Here is a 20162-nt window from a genome sequence, read left to right as displayed (position 1 = left end):
CACATTCTCAACCACGAGCAGGTATTGAGGAAAAGGTCCCTGCTGCCCACTGTGATCTTCCCTGAGCTCTGCAACCCCCAACACAGGCTGCTCCAGCGTGCCCACCACGGCCAAGACACCTTCTCCACAGAATCCTGCAAGGGCAAGAACGTAAACATCCATACAAGTAGGTTTCTTTTCTTTCCCAAAGAGCAAAACTAACCCAAAGGGCTTCAACTTAAATTATCTTTCACACTTGTTTAATGCCTAAGATATTCAACGCACTGAAAGAGAGGTAAGGTGAGCTTCCTGCCTTCAAGGACCCACAAGGCGAGTTAAGTAATTTAAATCCTTCTAGGATAGCTTTTTGTTAACTGACTTTCCTGCTATGTCCTTCACTAGACTAAGAACTTCTAGGGGTCAGGGATTATGATTTTTAGTTTGTTTAACCCGATCATAGCTCAGCGCCTGGCACTTTGGAGGCCTTCAATAAATGTTGCTGAATGATGAATAAACAGAATAACTAAATAGGTTTTTTAATTGAGGTATAGTTGATTTACAATGTTGTGTTAATTTCTGCTGTACAGAAAAGTGATTCAGTTACACATATATATACGTTCTTTTTTATATATATGTTCTTTTCGTTTTTGGTTTATCGTAGGATATTGAATGTAGTTCTCTGTGCTCTACAGTAGGACCTTGTTGTTTATCCATCCTGTATATAAAAGTTTACATCTGCTCACCCCAACCTCCCACTCCATCCCTCTCCCAAACCCCTCCCCCTTGGCAACCACCAGTCTGTTTTCTATGTCCATGATTCTGTTTCTGTTTCATAGGTAGGTTCATTTGTGTCATATTTTAGATTCTACATATAAGTGATATCATATGATATTTGTCTTTCTCTTTCTGACTTACTTCACTTAGGATGATAATCTCTAGGTCCATCCATGTTGCTGCAAATGGCATGATTTCATTCTTTTTTATGGCTGAGTAGTATTCCATTGTATATATGTACCACATCTTTATCCATTCTTCTGTCGATGGACATTTAGGTTGTTCCCACGTCTTGCCTACTGTAAACAGCACTGCTGTGAACACAGGGGTGCATGTGTCTTTTTCAATTATAGTTTTGTCTGGATTTATATCCAGGAGTGGGATTGCTGGATCATATGGTAATTCTATTTTTAGTTTTCTGAGGAACCTCCATAGTGTTTTCCACAGTGGCTGCACCAGTTTACGTTCCCACCAACAGTGAGGAGGGTTCCCTTTTCTCCACACCCTTTCCAGCATTTGTTATTTGTAGACTTTTAAATGATGGCCATTCTGACTGATGTGAGGTGATACCTCATTGTGGTTTTGATTGCATTTCTCTGTTAATTAGCAATGGTGAATATCTTTTCATGTGCTTTAGAATACGTAAGTAATTGATGGAAGAATGGATGGATGGACAAATGGATGGATGGGCAAAGAATAGACAGAATAATAGGAGTTCAGGGTACAGGACAATTACTGCTGGTTGGAGTACAAGAGGGAGAAAGTGCCTGAGCTGGATTTATCAATAATAAAAATGCAGACTAGTCCTCACATTCAAGAGTCTTCCTCTCTGTTACTGGTTCTGCCCAGAGGCAGGATGTACCTCAGAAACTCATCCTATTCTATCTCATGCCGCTTTACCTCCAAATTGCCCTGTCCCCTCCCACCACCACCTCCATCTAGATCTATCCAGCCTTTGAGACACAACTGAGGATAACCAGATAAATGGATAAACAGACTGTGGTACATCCATGCAAGAAAACACAGGGTGATACACAGGGATGATACACAGGTGATACACAGGGATGAAACCACAGACAGGAGTGAACGACAAGGGCAGTACGTGATACACAGGGTGTGTATACACAGTACGTGAAGGAAGCCAGACACAAAAGGCTGCCCACAGGCTTCCCTGGTGGCACAGTGGTTAAGAATCCGCCTGCCAATGCAGGGGACACGGGTTCGATCCCTGGTCCGGGAAGATCCCACATGCCGCGGAGCAACTAAGCCCGTGCGCCACAGCTACTGAGCCTGCGCTCTAGAGCCCATGAGCCACAACTACTGAGCCCACGAGCCACAGCTACTGAAGCCCAGGCGCCTAGAGCCTGTGCTCTGCAACAAGAGAAGCCACCGCCATGAGAAGCCTGAGCACCACAACGAAGAGTAGCCCCCGATCGCCGCAACTAGAGAAAGCCCGTGCACAGCAACGAAGACCCAGCGCAGCCAAAAATAAATAAATAACATAAATAAATTTATTTAAAGAAAAGGCTGCCCACATAGGATTCTGTTTGTCCAATATTCTGGAAGAGGCAAAAACCACAGGGACAGAAGTCTGATCTGTGGCTGTCAGAGTAGGAGAGGGGAGGGGATTGGCTATGATGGGACGTGGGAGAACGTCCGGGTGAGGACAACGTTCTAGGTCAGGATTGTACACGACTCAATACATCTGTCAAAATCATCGAGTCATGCTACACACCTAAAAAGGGAGAATTTCACTGCATGTAAATTCTCCCTAATAACCCTGACATTTTAAGAAGCCAAAAAAAAAAAAAAAAAAGACCTAACTCAAATACTCCTCTTAAAAGCTACCCATGACCCTTCTTGCCTCTGGTGTTCCTCTATCATCCATGTAACTCGTTCAGCAATGAATTATGCCTTGTGGGCATCTCTTCTACGATTGTCATGGGTATTCTTTATTTTTTATTATTTCCTCTTTACACACCCAGCTCTTAGCTCCCCACCCAGATGGTCAATTCCTTGGAAACGGATTGTGTAGTACTGTGCATCCTTTGTCCACAACTGAGTAGCCAGGTCACTGCTTCACACATTATAGATGAGACATGTCCAATAAACACTTGGTGATTTGAGTTAAAAAACAGCTAAGTGAAGATATCTGGGGTGCTTCTTCAACCCAAGGTTGAGTATGATAAAGAGGCATGAAAATGCCTTTTTCCATTAGACCCACCCCTTCCTGCAGCCTTGTATCATGGATTCTCCTAAATTTACCAAAGTACCATCATCACGTAGGAAACCAGTGTTGTTTCACAGGAAGAGAGAAATTCTCCCATGCATTTGCTGATGTGAGCAGAATTCTGTAATGCTCTTTAAAAATTAAGCCCACTACATTTACATCAATAGAAAAATGGATAAAGAAGATGCAGAGTATATACACAATAGAAAATTACTCAGCCATTAAAAAGAATGAAATAATGCTCAGCCATTAAAAAGAATGAAATAATGCCATTATTCTTTGCAACTAAAGATTACTAAGAAAAAAAAAAAGATTACTAAGATACTAAGTAAGTCAGACAAAGAAAGACAAGTATCATGTGATATCACTTATATGTGGAATCTAGAAAAATGACACAAATGATATTATTTACAAAACAGAAATAGACCCACAGACATAGAAAACAAACGTATGGTTTGTTTATGGTTATCAAAGGGGAAAGGTGGGGAGGAGGGATAAATTAGGCGTTTGGGATTAACAGATACACACTACTATATATAAAATAGATAGCCAACAAGGACGAACTGTATAGCACAGGGATCTATACTCAAAATCTTGTAATAACCTATCATGGAAACACTCTAAAAAAGAGTATATACACACACACACATACATAGAAAAGAATAATTTTATATATATATATATATATATATAAACTGAATCACTTTACTGTACCCCTGAAACTAACACAACATTGTATTTCAATAAACTAACACAACTCTATTTCAATAAAAATTTTTTAAAAAATTAAGCCCACTAAGACTGTCATTTGACTTTCCAAAGACATTTGTATTCACACAGACAGAGTTTGTATTATATGAAGAGAAGTTAACAATCTAGCTAGGGACAAAATAAAATGTTGGCGGGTCAGGGCCCTATAGTCCTAGTATATTGTTCTTGAAATAATTACACTATCATATTCATGTCATTGTTTTAATTATTAATTTGATAATAATTCATAAGTAGCCCTAAGTTTCAGGTAGTGTGAAGTGCTCTCAGGAGTCAGTGAGGTAGGGAGGCTTATCACTACGTTTTACAGGTGAGGAAAGTGGCACTGAAGAGTAGGTCACTTCCCCAAGGACACCCAACTAGGACGCATCAGGGTCAAACCTAAAAGCAGGTCTGACGGGAGTCATCTGGCTACACCCCACCTAAAGACAGGGCTGTGCCTGGCCCAAACCACAGCTCCAATCAAATGAGAACAGAGTGTCTGGTTGGCTTCCCTCCTCAACCAGCACACACGCACTGAAGCTAAGAAGGGAAAGAGCAGGATAGACAACTCACGGGGGCATATGGTCCCTGATACCTGGTAGGGGTTAACCCACTGAAACACTGGCCCTCTGGAAACTGAAAGACCAACACTTTTCCTTTGGAGGGGGCCTGGTTCATGGGGCACATGGATGGAATGAGAAGGACAGGGCTCAGCAGACCAGCCACAAGGCAGCCTTGGCGGCTCAGTCCCTGTCCTGCACTCACTGAAGACTGTGTGGACGGTCCCTGCAGCCTGCTGCGTCCCCTCCAGCGACTCTCAACTTCCAAAAAAAAAAAAAAGAGTTCTGGAATCACTGAGCCCTAAAGATGCGTGAACACCATGAAAAGGAGAAAGCAAGCAGAACTCACACTCGGTACAAAGTGACCAGAAGAGACTGGAAGCAACTGTAATTCATGTCCTGCAGGAAGCGAGTATTCAATCCATGAAGCAATACTAGAGTGTTACAAAAAAAGAATCAGTTACAGACTTTGGAAATAAAATATCGAATTGTTGAAATAAAAAGTCGATAGGTACTAAAAACTGAAGGGTAAAGAAAAGCTGAAGAGAGAATTACTGAACTGGAAGGCAACTCCGAGCAATTCTCCCCAAATGGGTCATAAAGAGATGGAGGAGAAAAGGAGAGTTAAGAAATCTGGGGGAGGGACCAACAGCAAACTAATTGGGGTTCCAGGGAGGAGGGGGAGCAGAGGGGAGGCGATTCTTGACAAGGGAGGTGAGACATGAGAATTTCTCCCCAAAGAAAGACACAATTCTCAGATGGAAAGGCCTTTCCAGCACTGAGCATTTAACTAAGGGGAAAAAAAAGTACTTTGGCCGTCATATTGAAATTTGAGCACATCGAGGACAAAAATATTAAAAACTAATCAAAAAGAAAAATAGCTTAGCTGCAAAGCAACGAGAATCAGATTGTCATAGATTCTTATCAGCAAATCTGGGTAGAGGAAGATAAGGAAGCAGTACCTTTCAAGTGCTGAAGGAAAAGCATTTTCAATCTAGAATTCTGTATTCAGCAAAACTATGCCTTAATTGCAAGGATGACACAGAAGCATTTTCAGGGACAAAAGAATCGATTTACCACTCACAGATGGTCACTGGGAGACCCTAGGGGATCTCTTCCAACAACAGGAATGAAACACAAGGAAGATCTGTGAGCCAAGAAATTAGTAGGTACCTGTTCCCTGCTGTCTGGAACCAAGGCAGGGAGAGTCAGCAAGGGGCAGTGGGGGAGGGGAGGCACCGTCCACGGCTGGGGGGCTCAGTATGGAGAGGAAAAGCATCTATAAATGGATTAATTCTAGCCACTGTTAAGGGAAAAAATAAGAAAATGTGTGTATTCATAATTTAAAAGCACCCTCTAGAAGAATAAATTTACATGTGTAAGTTTCCAAAAGCTAAGGAAAAATATTACCAAAGAAAACTGGAAACAAAAGCATCACCCATGAAAGAAAATATTGATAAGTTGGATTCTTTTTTAATTAAAAACTTGTGCTCTGCAAAAGACACTGGTAGAGAATGAGAAAACAAGCCACAGACTGGGAAACAATATTTGCAAAACACAAACCTGATAGAGGACTTGTAGCTAAAGTAGACAAAGAACTCTTCAAACTCAAGGATAAGAAAAGAAACAGTGTGATGTACAAATGGGCAAAACATATGAATAGATGCTTCACCAAAGAAGATACATAAATGGCAACTAAGCATATGAAAAGATGCTCCACATCATCTGTCTTCGGTAATTGCAAATTAAAACAACAATGAGATACCACTATATGCCTATTAGATTGGCTAGAAACCAGAACACTGAAAACACCAAGTGCTGAGAAGGATGTGGAGCAACAGGAACTCTCATTCACTGCTGGTGGGAACACAAACTGGTACAGTTTGGCAGTTTCTTACAAAATTAAATAGACCCTTCCCATATGCTCCAGCAATCATGCTCCTTAATGTTTACCCGAAGTAGCTGAAAAACTCATGTCTCCACAATAACCTGCACACAGATGTTTAGAGCAGCTTTATTCACAATTGCTGAAACTTGGAATCAACCTTTGGTAGGTGAATGGATAAATAAACTGTGGGACATCTAGACAATAGAACATTGTTCAGGGATTTTTAAAGAAAGAAGGAGGAGGCTTCCCTGGTGGCGCAGTGGTTAAGAATTGCCTGCCAATGCAGGAGACACAGGTTCAAACCCTGGTCCGGGAAGATCCCACATGCCGCGGAGCAACTAAGCCTGTGCACCACAACTACTGAGCCTGCGCTCTAGAGCCCGCGAGCCACAACTACTGAGCCTGCACTCTAGAGCCCGTGAGCCACAACTACTGAGCCTGCACTCTAGAGCCCGCGAGCCACAACTACTGAGCCCACGCTCTAGAGCCTGTGCAGAACCACAACTACTGAGCCTGTGCTCTAGAGCCTGCGAGCCACAACTACTGAGCCCGCAAGCCACAACTACTGAGCCTGTGCTCTAGAGCCTGTGCTCCGCAACAAGAGAAGCCACCGCAATGAGAAGCCTGCGCTCCGCAATGAAGAGTAGCACCCGCTCGCCGCAACCAGAGAAAGCCCGCGTGCAGCAACAAAGACCCAGTGCAGCCAAAAATAAATAAATTTATTGAAAACAAAAAAGAAAGAAAGAAGGAGGGACTTCCCAGGCAGTCCAGTGGTTAAGACTCTGCGCTTCCACTGTACGGGGCACGGGTTTGATCCCTGGTGGGGGAACTAAGATCCTGCAAGTCACGCTGTGCGGCGGGGTGGGGGGAAGGGGGAGAGGAAAGAAGGAAAGAAGGAAGGAAGTGAGCTGTAAGCCATGAAAAGAACCTTAAATGCACATCACTAAGCAAAAGAAGCCAATCTGAAAAGGCTACATTCTGTATTATTCCAACAAAAGAATATTCCAGAAAAGGCAAAACTATGGAGACAGTAAAGAAGATCAGTGGTTGGCAGGGGCTGGGAGTGGCGGAGGGGAATGAGTTAGCGGACCACAGCGGGCAGTGATGCATGTCACTACACATTTGTCACCATGTGACACTAGAGCACTAACTTCAGAGTTAACACACACGTCATCACATCCCAGATGCCACCTCCCTGGCCTCAGTATAATACTGCTGGCATTATCCTGGTGTGTCCTGTTAACACACCATCCTGCAGAGAAGAGCCTGGATGAGGGACTTAGAGCCACAGAATACCACTCCCACCCGGAGCATCTTGCCATACTCCACAGACACGCCCATAAAGCCCAGATCTCTACTGAAATCACAGCCTGCAGACCACACAGCTCTTCATTATACATTATCGACTAAGAGTCAAATCATATCCCTAAAGCAAAATATCCACACACCACTGATGCAATTTATCAGACCACCAATAACAACACAAGAATCATCCTGGTTACCAGCACTGTACATATGATCACAGCCCAAAGTTTCATCAGTGTAGTTTAGAAGAAATCCCTAAAAACTCAAAGTCATGAACAACCTAAAAAGTCTCACTTCATCCCCCAGTAATAATACTTACCTTGTTTTCTCAACAAGACTCAGTACCACTAACAGCCTGATGGTGTCTGAACATTACCTACATGGATTTTTTTTCTTTCGTATCTACTTCTTCCATTTTTCTGGGACACTCATTGAAGAAAGTAATACGTTATGGAGAAAATAGACACTAAGAGGGAAACATTTTAAAAATGTGTTGCTTAAAAAAAAAAACCCAACTCAACGCCAATTAATGACTGGCCTCTGGGAAGACGATGCCACTGGCTGTGAAGGAGGCTGATGTGCCAGCGGCTGTCCCAGGACAGAGCAGCACGTGGTCAGAAGTTCATTCAACCATAAATCGCAAGTCTACAATGTCTGAAGATCCTCCGTGCAAAGATCAACGGATAATATCTGACAACGAAGACTCTCAAGCAACTAGGTTTTATGAGACATTAGGTTCAAAGAAATACAGTAGGACTTTGCAGTATTATGACCCAGTTCGTTTTCCAAATTAATTCTAGGTGGATCTTAGATTGTGTCCAGGGGAGATTTTCACTCACTGTAAGAGGAAGACAAAACAACCCTGGCAAGAACACAGCCAGAGCCTGAAGACACGGGCCATGGTCTCCATCAGCATCCCTGGAGCCCCGGCGGGTCCTGGCTTCACCCCTCCCAGCCTTGCTTCCCTCACCTGGAAACGCGGGTGGGTGCTGGACTGCTGGATGATTTTATTCCTGAAAGTCTGTAATTCCATGAACAGTCGATCAAAACTGTTTGGACAAGATGATCTGTCATCGTGCTGTCCAACAGAAATAGAATGCGACACTTAAACATACGCAATCTGAAATTTTCCGGTAGCCACACTAAAAAAAGAAACACGGAAAATCATTTTAATGATATATTTTTTATTAAACCTGACATAGCCGAAATATTATTTCAATATATAACACGCATAAAATATTATTAATGAATGTTTTACATTCCGTTTTCGTAATAAGTCTTCAAGATCCAGCGTGTACTTTCTGCTTATAAGAAGCTTGCTTCTGGGGGCTTCCCTGGTGGCGCAGTGGTTGAGAGTCTGCCGGCCAATGCAGGGGACGCGGGTTCGAGCCCTGGTCTGGGAAGATCCCACATGTCGCGGAGCAGCTGGGCCCGTGAGCCACAACTACTGAGCCTGCGCGTCTGGAGCCTGTGCTCCGCAACAAGAGAGGCCGCGATAGTGAGAGGCCCGCGCACCGCGATGAAGAGTGGCCCCCGCTCGCCGCAACTAGAGAAAGCCCTCGCACAGAAACGAAGACCCAACACAGCCACAAATAAATTAATTAAAAAAAAAAAAAAAGAGAAAGAAGCTTGCTTCTGACTCACGTTCATTGTACCCAGCAGCCCTGTGCACCTGGCAGCTCCACGCTGGACGGCCCAGACGTAGAGGGATGCCTTCAGCTTTGAGAACGTCTGACTCTGTGCAGATATCCTGAGCCCCCTGAAGGACAAATATCGGACCAGCAAGATGGAAACACAACTTTTCTACGTGCCCGCTCTCAGAAAGCCCCTCCCTCGCCCCTCACCTGCCCGGCCTCCGGCTCTCCAGCGCGTGTTTCCATAGTCACCCTCCCTTTTCATCTCTGATGCTGCCCTGGTTCAGGCCATCATTATTTCCCACCTGGGATATCGCAGCGGCCCCTAACTGTGCGCTCTGTTCGCAATCTTCACTTATCCCCTGTGTTTCCATCCCGCCCGATTCATTCTCACGGGAGGCCCCTTCTCAGTCACCTGCCCACGCTGGTGTTTCCCCTCCCGAAAAAAGTGCCTGAACCCTAACTCAGAAGCAGAGCCGAGTAACGCATTTCCAAGCATCAGGAAGGGTCCACGTGAACACGAGCGCAGAGTGGACCCAGAGCATCTATTTGTTTGCACCAGTAAAAATGAACAGTTCAGGTGCTTTGGGGAAGGGACAGGTAAGGCAGGGGACACAACAGAAACTGCATGATCGTACGCTCCTAGCCATTTGGTCAGGCTACACTCCACTGCTGAGTGAGTCCCCCGAGATTCCAGAGGACAGAAGATCATGCAGCTTGTTTGCTAGATATATAGTAACTACATCTTTGGGGGTTTAAAGATGCACAACCTAAATGTCCATCAACAGATGAGTGGATAAAGAAGATGTGGTATATATATATACATATATACTCAGCCATAATAAAGAATGAAATAATGCCATTTGCAGCAACATGGATAGACCTAGAGATTATCATACTAAGTAAGTCAGAAAGAGAAAGATAAATACCATATGCTATCACTTATATGTGGAATCTAAAATATGACACAAATGAACTTATCTATGAAACAGAAACAGACTCATGGACATAAGGAACAGACTTGTGGTTGCCAAGGGGGACAGGGGTGGGGGAGGGAAGGACTGGGAGTTTGGGATTAGCAGATGCAAACTAGTATATACAGAGAGTGGATAAACAACAAGGTCCTACTGTAGAGCACGGGGAACTATATTCAATATCTTGTGATAAACCATAATGGAAAAGAATATGAAAAAGAATATATGTGTGTATAACTGAATCACTTTGCTGTACAGCAAACTTAACACAACATTGTAAATCAACTATACTTCAATAAAAAAATTTTTTTTAATTCTGTAGCTTTAAAACCAAAGTTATGTTTCCTCAGTGCATTAGAATACAGAAAATAAAAAGAAAATGGAGAAGAGTCTTAAACAAGGATAATCATGATGAGGCTAAAAATAGTTGATAAGAGGCCTGATCCTGCAGCGCCGTGACCTGAATAAATCACCCAGCAGTGAGCTGCTTTTCCCTTTGAATATGAATGAACATCTCCCTGGTATGAAGGTGTCATCTAAACTGGGGAAAAAGCAAGCGTCTTTGCACTTAGGGTCTGGAATGAGATTTCAAATGTCAGAACAGAGAAGTGCTGACTCCACGTGTTGTTTGCTCACCCTTGTTCCCCATATGATCAGTCTCGGTGACGTGCTTAAAATATTGCAGTAATCCTGGGATCCTCAGTGCCACTGACAGCTAACGCAGAGACAGAAAAGGGAAAAGGGGCTCCCAATGGCTCCATCAAAATGTGGGAAATGTGCCATTTGCTTATTATTTGGCATGAGATTACAAGAGACTGGAAAACGTCCTTGCAAATGTAAAACCTCTAGATCAAAGTTAATCAGGACTAGATTGCTTTTTAGGGTGAAATTTGATGATACATCAGATTTCGATTCTTACAGAGAGGCAGTGAGCAAGGTAAGAGATGAGCTGTCAGAGCAAGAGACCGGCACACAAAAACAACACACACACACACACGCACACTTCTGACGCAGTGAGCCCTCCACGACCACTGCTGATGAATGAACAGCACACGCACTCTGGGACACACAGCTAGCGGGCAGACCCAGGCGGCTGTGCCCGTGGAACTGTGTCCCTCTGCGCTGTCAGGGTATCTGCAGGTGCAACCAACCATCCTCACTTCCAGGCGAGGGCTCTCTCCAAGGTCCTGCTTCTGCGTTTGCCCTTGATGATGGGGAGAAACTCCCAGGGCACGGATATGAGATCACTTTTATTTTTAGCCTTTCTTAATGGTTGTTAACATTTGCTCTAAGCACTTTTACCACCTAAATGGATGTAAATAATACCTTGTATGCAGTGTGGTGTTGACCAGAGGTTATATTTAGTCAATGTCAAGATTCAGGGAGGAAAGGAACAGAGCCCTCTTTAAAGGTGCTCTGTACAAATCCTCCCATAAATGTTTGAAAACTTTTCAGAGAATAATTCTAACTTAACTTTAACTTTATTTTTAACTTAATCTGAATTATTTAGAGAATAATTTTAATTTGTCTAGCTGGCACCTCAGTCAGATGAGGGTTTAAGATAAAACATTCACTGCAAAAGTAAAAGCAATGAATGATGAAATAACGGAAGCCATCAACTGAGGTGCTTATGGACCCCGGCAGGATAAAAAATGGCCTTGGAGGCAGGACTGCTTCTAACACAAGGTGACAACCTTCAGAGACGTCAGAGGATGGAAACTCTATCCATAATCAGAGCGCTAGCCAGGTAATCACATACACCCGATAATGACACAACAAGAACACAAATTCTCCAGTAATGACTATGCAGTCATCTTCTAGTTAGGCCTCCATCATACGATGGAGACGGGAAAATAGTGACAACTGAAGTTTTTGCCAATTCTGCTGTTTGCAGGGTAAGTATCTAGGTGGTGGAGTTGACCTTAGCTGATGATGGGCAGCATGAGAAAGATCAGACATGTTGTTGATACGAGCTCGACCGTATCATAAAGCCCCCTTAATGGGTCGAGTAATTAATGCGTGCACGTTTATGCACATTACTCGCTAATCACAACCACCCCGTGAACGACAAAATTTATTTTCATTCTCATCGGTAACAGAAGTAGAGGAAGCTTTTTAATGTCGTACAGGTAGCAAATGACGGTGTCAAAATTTAAATCCACTTCTCTCTAACCTGAGAGCCTGATGTTTTAAACCCCTACACACGAGCTCTAAGAATCTTCCAAACGTATAGACCCTTAGATCAAGTCCAAAAATAAGCCATGACAAAGCTCGGTCAAATCTTTATTTATTGAGTACCCACAGGATAGATAGTACAGAAAATGGAAGAAATTAGACCCAGTTCTTTATTTCCACTTGAGGAACAGAAAAGAATATAGAATGAATGAATTTGTTCTGTGAAGGCAGGTCTGATATTGAACTAGGCAGGTTGGAAATAGCGGAAAGCACCATGGATTTGGGAATTACCTGGACCTGCCAGAAGTTGACCAGCAAACAAGACATGGCTGGATTGTTTTTCTCTTCTGTGAAATGAGGGGATAAACTCTGAGATCCCTTCCAGCCCTTACATTTGAGCTCTTCACCCTTTCAGCTGCCCCAATTCTCCTCATTCTTCCCTTGAAACTTGGGTCAGATTGTTAGGGGAAAACTAGGTCCATGTAGGAATGCTTTTTAAAACAAAACAAAATTAAAATTAAAACTTAAAACCACCTTTGAAGACCAGTAGGAACGCTCGTTAGGGGAAAACTAGGTCCATGTCGGAACGCTTTTTAAAAGAAAACAAAATTAAAATTAAAAATTAAAACCACCTTTGAAGACCAGGAGAGGGCAGAAGAGATGGACGGGCAGAGTGGCATCCATCCAACAGAGGCTCAGCGGTGTTCTAGAATAAGTGGTCTACAACTTAATGGCCCTGAGGGAACATCCTATCAATGGAATTACAATGATGTAACTCCTATGTCTTCAATCCGAGTATACTACAAGACCTGAAACATAACAGTTAACTAGTTTATTTGATGAAAAATGACTGTGCTTTACTTTTGTATGTTAAACTTTCTATTTTGAGATCATTTCAGGTGCCCATGCAGTTGTAAGAAATGACACTGAAAAAAAAAAAAAAAAAGAAAGAAATGACACTGAGCTTTTTGTGTACCCTTTACCCAGTTCCCCACAACAGCACCGTCTTGCAAAAACTACAGGACAACATCACACCCAGGATCCTGATATGCAGGAAGTGAAGACACAGGCCAGCCCCATCAGCACCAGGATCCTCATGTTGCCCTCGCATCCGTCCCAGCCCTGCAGCCTCCTTCACCCCTGGCAAGCACTAATCTGCTCTCCATTTCTATACTGTTGTCATTTCATGAATGTTATATAAATGCGATCAGACAGTATATAACCTTTTGTGGTTGGACTTTTTTCTCTCAGCACAATTCTCTGGAGCTCCACCCAAGTTGCTGTAGTTGGTTCCTGTTTATTGCCGAGCAGTGTTCCGTGCTGTGGATGCACCGGTTTTTGTTCAATCATCCAGCCATTGAAGGACATCTAGTTTCTTGTTACTAGGAGTAGAGCTGCTATGAATGTTGATGTACAAGTTTTCGTGTGAAGATAAGTTTTTGTTTCCCTGGAATAAATGCCCAAGAGTACAACTGCTGTGTCAAATGGTCACTGCAGGTTCAGCTTCGTAAGAAACTGCCAACCTTTTTTCCTGAGTGGCTGGACCATTTTACTTGCCCAGCAATAACGTATGAGGGATCCAGTTTCTCTGCACCCTGGCCAGGATTTGGTGATGTCACCATTTTTCGTTACAGCCATTCTGACAGGTGTGCCATGATTCACTTTTAATGAACACAAAGATCCAGAGACAAAAGGAAGACACCCTCCACAGCCACCAGGAATCTTTAGTATCTTCCTGGTCCCTCATGATTATCTTCAAGGTACACAATAAATCAGCCTCTGCCCTTAATGAACTGAGTAATGGGTAGGAATACAAGAGTACCTCCCTAGTGTAATACAACTACCAACTTCTCAGAGCAAATATCATACTCTAGAAGCATGAAATTCTGGAAGCATTCCCTTTAACGTTCTAAGAGCAAAGCAAAAATGGCACTTCTGGTAAACTTTTATTGGCAGTACTAGCAAATATAATCAGATAAGAAAAATAAGGGTTATAACAATTATAAAGGAAGAAATGAAATTATTATTTGCAGATAATGAGAATGTCTACACTTGAAAAATTTAGAGAATCCATAACTATCAAAATTCATAAGACTGTGCACTAGGTTGTTGGGTATACAATCAATATAAAACCCCAAAAGCTTTGCTAGGCACCAGCAACACCAATTAAAAAGGTAATTTTGGAGACTTCCCTGGTGGTGTAGTGGTTAAGAATCCGCCTGTCAATGCAGGGGACATGGATTTGATCCCTGGTCCGGGAAGATCCCACATGCCATGGAGCAACTAAGCCTGTGCGCCACAACTACTGAGCCTGAGCTCTAGAGCCCGTGAGCCACAACTACTGAAGCCCGCGTGCCTAGAGCCCGTGCTCTGCAACAAGAGAAGCCTGCGCACAGCGATGAAGAGTAGCCCCCTCTTGCCGCAACTAGAGAAAGCCCGCGCGCAGCAACAAAGACCCAACGCAGCCAAAAATAAATACTTTTTTTTTAAATGTAATTTTTGAATAATCCCATTCATTTTAGTAATAGAAGTATCTTGGAGTAAGACTTTTAAAATGCATAGAAACCTCATGGAGGTTTCACACAACCTCACAACACTGTAACGAAAGACATAAAAGGAGACATACAGAAGTGGTGAGAGATACCACATTCATGGTTAAGAAGGCTCAACATTTTTAAAACGTCTCTTCTCTCCAGATTAATCTACAAATTGAATGCAAATTTAACCAAAATCCTAACAGGATGTTTTTGTTTTGTTTGCAGAAAAGGCTCTTTTAAAAATACCCGTGGAGGAGTACAGGGCTGAAAAGAGCCAAGACATCTTTGCAGGCTGGGGGACCAGCTCCGAGGGCTGGCCCTGCTGATGGCACTGTCCGGGCTTCCCCACTCTGTCCAGTGGAAAGAAGAGGCCTCAGAGCTCAGGACCCTCCCTCGCAGCCCTCACAGTCTCCTCCCCAACTTCCATCTGCCGTCCTTGTCGTCCAAACTGATCCCAGCAGGCCCTTCACCCAAGTTCAAATGCCTGCCCCCCGGGAGCCCACGCTGTCCAGGTCGCCCGCTTCCTCACACAATGTGTAAATACCCCAAATAGACCCCCGTCTCTTAAACCCTTCCTCCCTGCCTTCCGGAACTCACAGCCTATCCGCCAGCGAGGCCCCTCCCCCTCCCCTCCCCCTCCCCTCCCCCTCCCCCTCCCCCTCCGGACTTGCCGCACTGCTCCCCACCGTGGATCTCAGATCCCTGCCCTTCCTTCCCCCTGTAATGCCCTGCCTTTGACGTTCATGCCAGCAGCTGTACAACAGTAGCATGAGCCTTAAAACAGCCTTCTAGAACTCATATCCTCCTTCAGTGACCCTTCACTGTGCTCCCCGCCGCGCGCCCCCAGTTACAAAATTCACCCAAAAGAGTTTTCCGGTCATGCTGTTTCCAATACCTGTCCTCTTATTAGTCTCTCTTGAAGCTGCTCTTACAGATATTCTTCCCTGTGATTACACAAAATCAGCTCCCTTCAAGGTCACCGATGTCCTCCCCTCCCCGCTGCTGAAGAAACGGGTGGTTCTCAAGCCTCACCTGTCCTGAACGCTCGGTAATGCCAGGCCCAGCTGGACACCCCGGCTTCCTGGACACCGCCTCTCGGGTTCCCTCCGAGCTCACTGGCCATCCTAACAGTCCCCCTGCTGTTGCCTTCATCTCCCTGACCTTGAAATGCTGGAGTGCCCAGGGCTCTGCACAAGGACCCCTCTCTTTCTGGCCACGTGGATACACATCACGTAATCGGCAGGGCCCAGCAAATGAAAACGCAGGCCCCCTGTTCAAAAATCAGTAAGACCCCCAACACAGCAAGAGCAGAGCATGAAGACAAACTCGGGACCCTTCCAAGACTGGGGCCCGTGTGAGCCGTGGTTACACACCCGTCCTGAGAGCCCGTCCTGCTGGGCCCATGGGCAATCGTGAACGTCCTTCTCTGGTCTGGACACCGGCCTGACTCCACCCTAGGGTAGGCACTTCACACGTTCAAAACCAAATTCCTGACCACCACCCCCGCCAAAAAGAGAACGCTTCTCTTCCTGCAGCTCTCTCCATCTCAGTAAGGGGTACACCCTTCCAGTTTCTCGGACCAAAACCCCCCGAGGCATCTTTGCGTCTCCGCTCTCACTGAGACCCCAAAGCCCGAGCATGAGCAAATGCTGCGGGCTGTACCTCCTAACACAGGGCAGCTGTGCCCTCACGTGCACCTTGGCACCGAGGCGGGGACCATCTGGCACCTGGACGGCGCCCGCCCCCCAACCGGGCTCCCCGCAGCAGGTCTAGCCTGAGCGCGTCAGCCCTGGGAGCCTCTGACACTGGGATTCTCCGCAAATGTCTCTGAAGGCGCCCTTACATTACTCAGGTTTACAAAACACTGGTCTAAACTGTCTGATAAGTTGTTTTCCTCTCACATTATTCAACTACAGGAATAGGAAAGTCACTTATTTTTATAGACCTATTTTCTCCAAGCGAGCAAACAAAACCCACGATTCCAAGCGACCCCAGCTCCAAACCGCAAACCCTGTACCTTCCTCGTATCAGAGACGGACCTACAAACTTGCCAAGAGTCCTGAAACGGCATGAAATCTAATCATTTTGAAGCTCCCTTTCCATCTCTCATTCCCTAAGGGTGTCGACAGCCCATCACGCATCACAATCACGTGACATGGAGCTCAACAAGGCTGGGGTTCCTAAACATGCTACATAACGAACGCAACACGGCGCCTAAGGATGCGAGCGGACGGGATGCCGCCCTGGGGGCACCGGGCGTGTGGCTCGAAAGGACCGGCCTCCGAGGCCCAGCCCGGGCGTCCCCAGGGAGGGGGGAGGGTCACCGGCTGGAGCGCCACTGCGCGCGGCCCCGGGGCCCCAAGGAGTCACAAAGCCGGGGTGCCCCGCCGCCCCACCCCCCAGCTCTGCAGCAAAACGCGCGGCGAGGCGGCAGGGGCGAGAGGCTGGTGCGCAAACCGCCCCGAACCCACCGCGGTGGGGACGGGCACCGGCGGCCGGGGGACGATGGCGGGCGGGGCGGGGGCGGCGGCCGCCCTCACGCGCACCTGCCCGGCGCCCGGGCTCTGACCGTGTCCCCAACCCCAGCGCAGGCCTTCCTGGTGTCGCGGCGCCCAGCCCCCGGCGAGGGCTGGGCGGGGGCGCGTGGGGAGGGCGGGGGGCGGGGTCCAGACCGCGCCCCCGCCCTCTCCCCCCGCCCCGCCCCGCCCGGACCGTCCCCTCCCGCGCCCCCGCCCTCTCCCCCTCGCCCCGCCCCCTCCCCTCCCCCCGCCCGGACCGTCCCAGTCCCCGCGCCCCCGTTCTCACCTACGGACGCGCGGGTCCGCGACCTCCGGGACAGGGACATCCTAAGAGTCTGGCCGCGGCCGGGGCCGTTGGGCATCGCGCCCCCCGCGGGCGCTGCGCGGGGCCGGAGGCCCGAGGGCCATGGGGGGCGCGCCGGGCCGGGAGCGGGCGGCCTCCTGCGCGGGGCTGCGTCGTCCGCGCCGCTGCAGCGCCCAGTGCGGCGGCGCCGGGGCTGCAGGCTCCGGGCGCGGGCGGGCGGAGGGGGGGCCCGGCCTCCGGGGAAGCCACTGGAACGTCGCGCAGGCCGAGGCGCCTTCAGGTGCGGAGAAGGCACGCGGGAGGCGGGATCGGTGTTTTAGGGGCTCGCCTAGGAGCCGGGCGCCCCTCAGGGACCGTTTCTCTCTGTGCCCATCTGCTACCTGGTTGCCCCGCCTGCCACTTGTTAGGGGGCGCAGGTGGGAGTCGTTCGGGACTCCTACTTTCCTTTTTATCCCGCCGCAGTTTGTCCTTCCATGTCCAGTACGGTGGGACCTTTGCGAACAGGTATTTCTAAGGTGCCTGACATGTAGCCTGGAACTCAGGAAAGTCCTGGGTCTCTGGACTCCTCACCCACAGCCCTGCAGCCTCCCTACACCTCTAGCTAGTGGCGTGTTGAAGCTGTAAGAAATTCTGGCCATCACTTAGCGCGCGCGCGCACACACACACACACACACACACCTTCTTCCACAGAAACAGAATCGTTGAGAGGTGAGGTGACTGGTCCAAGGTCACTTGATCTACTTTTGCTTGTTTTTACTTTAATGTTAATTTTGAAACTGTGCTTAGTCCTGCTGGGCACCGTTCCATAAAGAAAAGAAAAGGAAAAAAAAAGCTGCATCTTTTTAATATCTGATAAAATTCTGACCTCAGAGTGAACACACACAAAAAAACAATTTAAGTAAGAGCCTGCCCTTGCATTTACCGATGTGATCGTGAAGCTTCACTCAACACAAGTTAAACATCAGGGGCTGACAAGGAAAGTAGGGTTCATCAGAGAGGATCCTTGCCCCCGAAGGCAGAGCCATGAGGCCCCAAGCTCCCCTTCCGCTGGCCTCTGACTTGCATCTTCTTAGAAAAAAATGCAGAAAGGATGGACAACTTGCTTTGAAAACTGTAGGCTGACAATTTCAGCTTCAAGTAGGATTCCTGCCTGACTATCTTGGGCCTAAAACAAAACAAAATGGGTTCCTGGTAAGAAATGAGTCTTTAGCAGGAAGTTGAGGAAGAAGAAATGTTCTAAATTGTTGAGCTGTGCTTCAGAGCGGGAGAAGATGTTTCCTCAGTGGGTCGTCACAGATGCTGAGGGTGATCCTAAGAGTTCCTAGCAATGAGTTTCTCTTTATAAATTTATACATAAGACTTTAAGCCATTTCTTAAGACCTTCTTTACCGTAAACTAAAACCCCATTTCCTTTTTAAAATGTTCTTACATGTATACATCTGTATGTCTACCTTTTATATGTCTATATATATGTCTGCCATGTCTATAGACATTTTTTAAAATAAATTTATTTATTTTATTTATTTATTTTTGGCTGCGTTGGGTCTTCGTTACTGTGCGCGGGCTTCCTCTAGTTGCCGCGAGCGGGGGCTACTCTTTGTTGCGGTGCACGGGCTTCTCATTGCTGTGGCTTCTCTTGTTGCGGAGCACAGGCTTCTCATTGCTGTGGCTTCTCTTGTTGCGGAGCACGGGCTCTAGGCACGCAGGCTTCAGTAGCTGCGGCACGAGGGCTCAGTAGTTGTGGCGCACGGGCTCTAGAGCGCAGGCTCAGTAGTTGTGGCTCACGGGCCTAGTTGCTCCGTGGCATGTGGGATCTTCCCAGACCAGGGCTCGAACCCATGTCCCCTGCATTGGCAGGCGGATACTTAAACACTGTGCCACCCAGGAAGTCCCCCTATAGACATTTTTAAAGGAATGGCATGTAAAAAGGTATAGATAAGCATATAGCTATCACGCATGTCCCTACTCCCCAGTTTAGGGAACAAAACAATATAGACACAGTGGAAGCCAACAGTCCCTAATCCCTTTCCTTTCCCTCTGTCCCGAGACCAATTTCCTTTCAGGCCTTCTTCATAAGGCCTCTTTCCTGTCCTTATTTACAAACTAACACACTAAAGAGCAACTCTGACAGGACTGGGCAAAGGGTCCAGGAAGGAAGACAATTTGGTGGAAATCTTTATTCTCCTTAGGTGGTCTCCTTAAGCACTCTGCAAATGCATTCTGATAACTCTTCTCCAGATTCTTCTCATTTTTACACGCTGTTTTTAGAGAGAGAGTGGACCAAACTGGACATTAGTAGAACTATCAATATCTATTTTCCAATGACAAAGGGGGCAGTTGTCAGAGACCTTGTCCCCCTCAATCATTCATTCACTCATTCACATTCACATCCAGCGTGTGATGCTGGTTGCAGCTGGGACCCCTACACATGGCCTCTTCGGGTAGCCTAGGCTTCCTCACACCATGGTGGCTGGATCCAGGGGTGCCAGGAAAGAGGAGGCGGGTGGAAGCTATGTCAGCCCTTCTAACCTGG

Source organism: Balaenoptera ricei, chromosome 18 (assembly GCF_028023285.1).
Source record: "Balaenoptera ricei isolate mBalRic1 chromosome 18, mBalRic1.hap2, whole genome shotgun sequence".
Taxonomy (NCBI): domain Eukaryota; kingdom Metazoa; phylum Chordata; class Mammalia; order Artiodactyla; family Balaenopteridae; genus Balaenoptera; species Balaenoptera ricei.
This window is presented reverse-complemented; position numbering follows the sequence as displayed.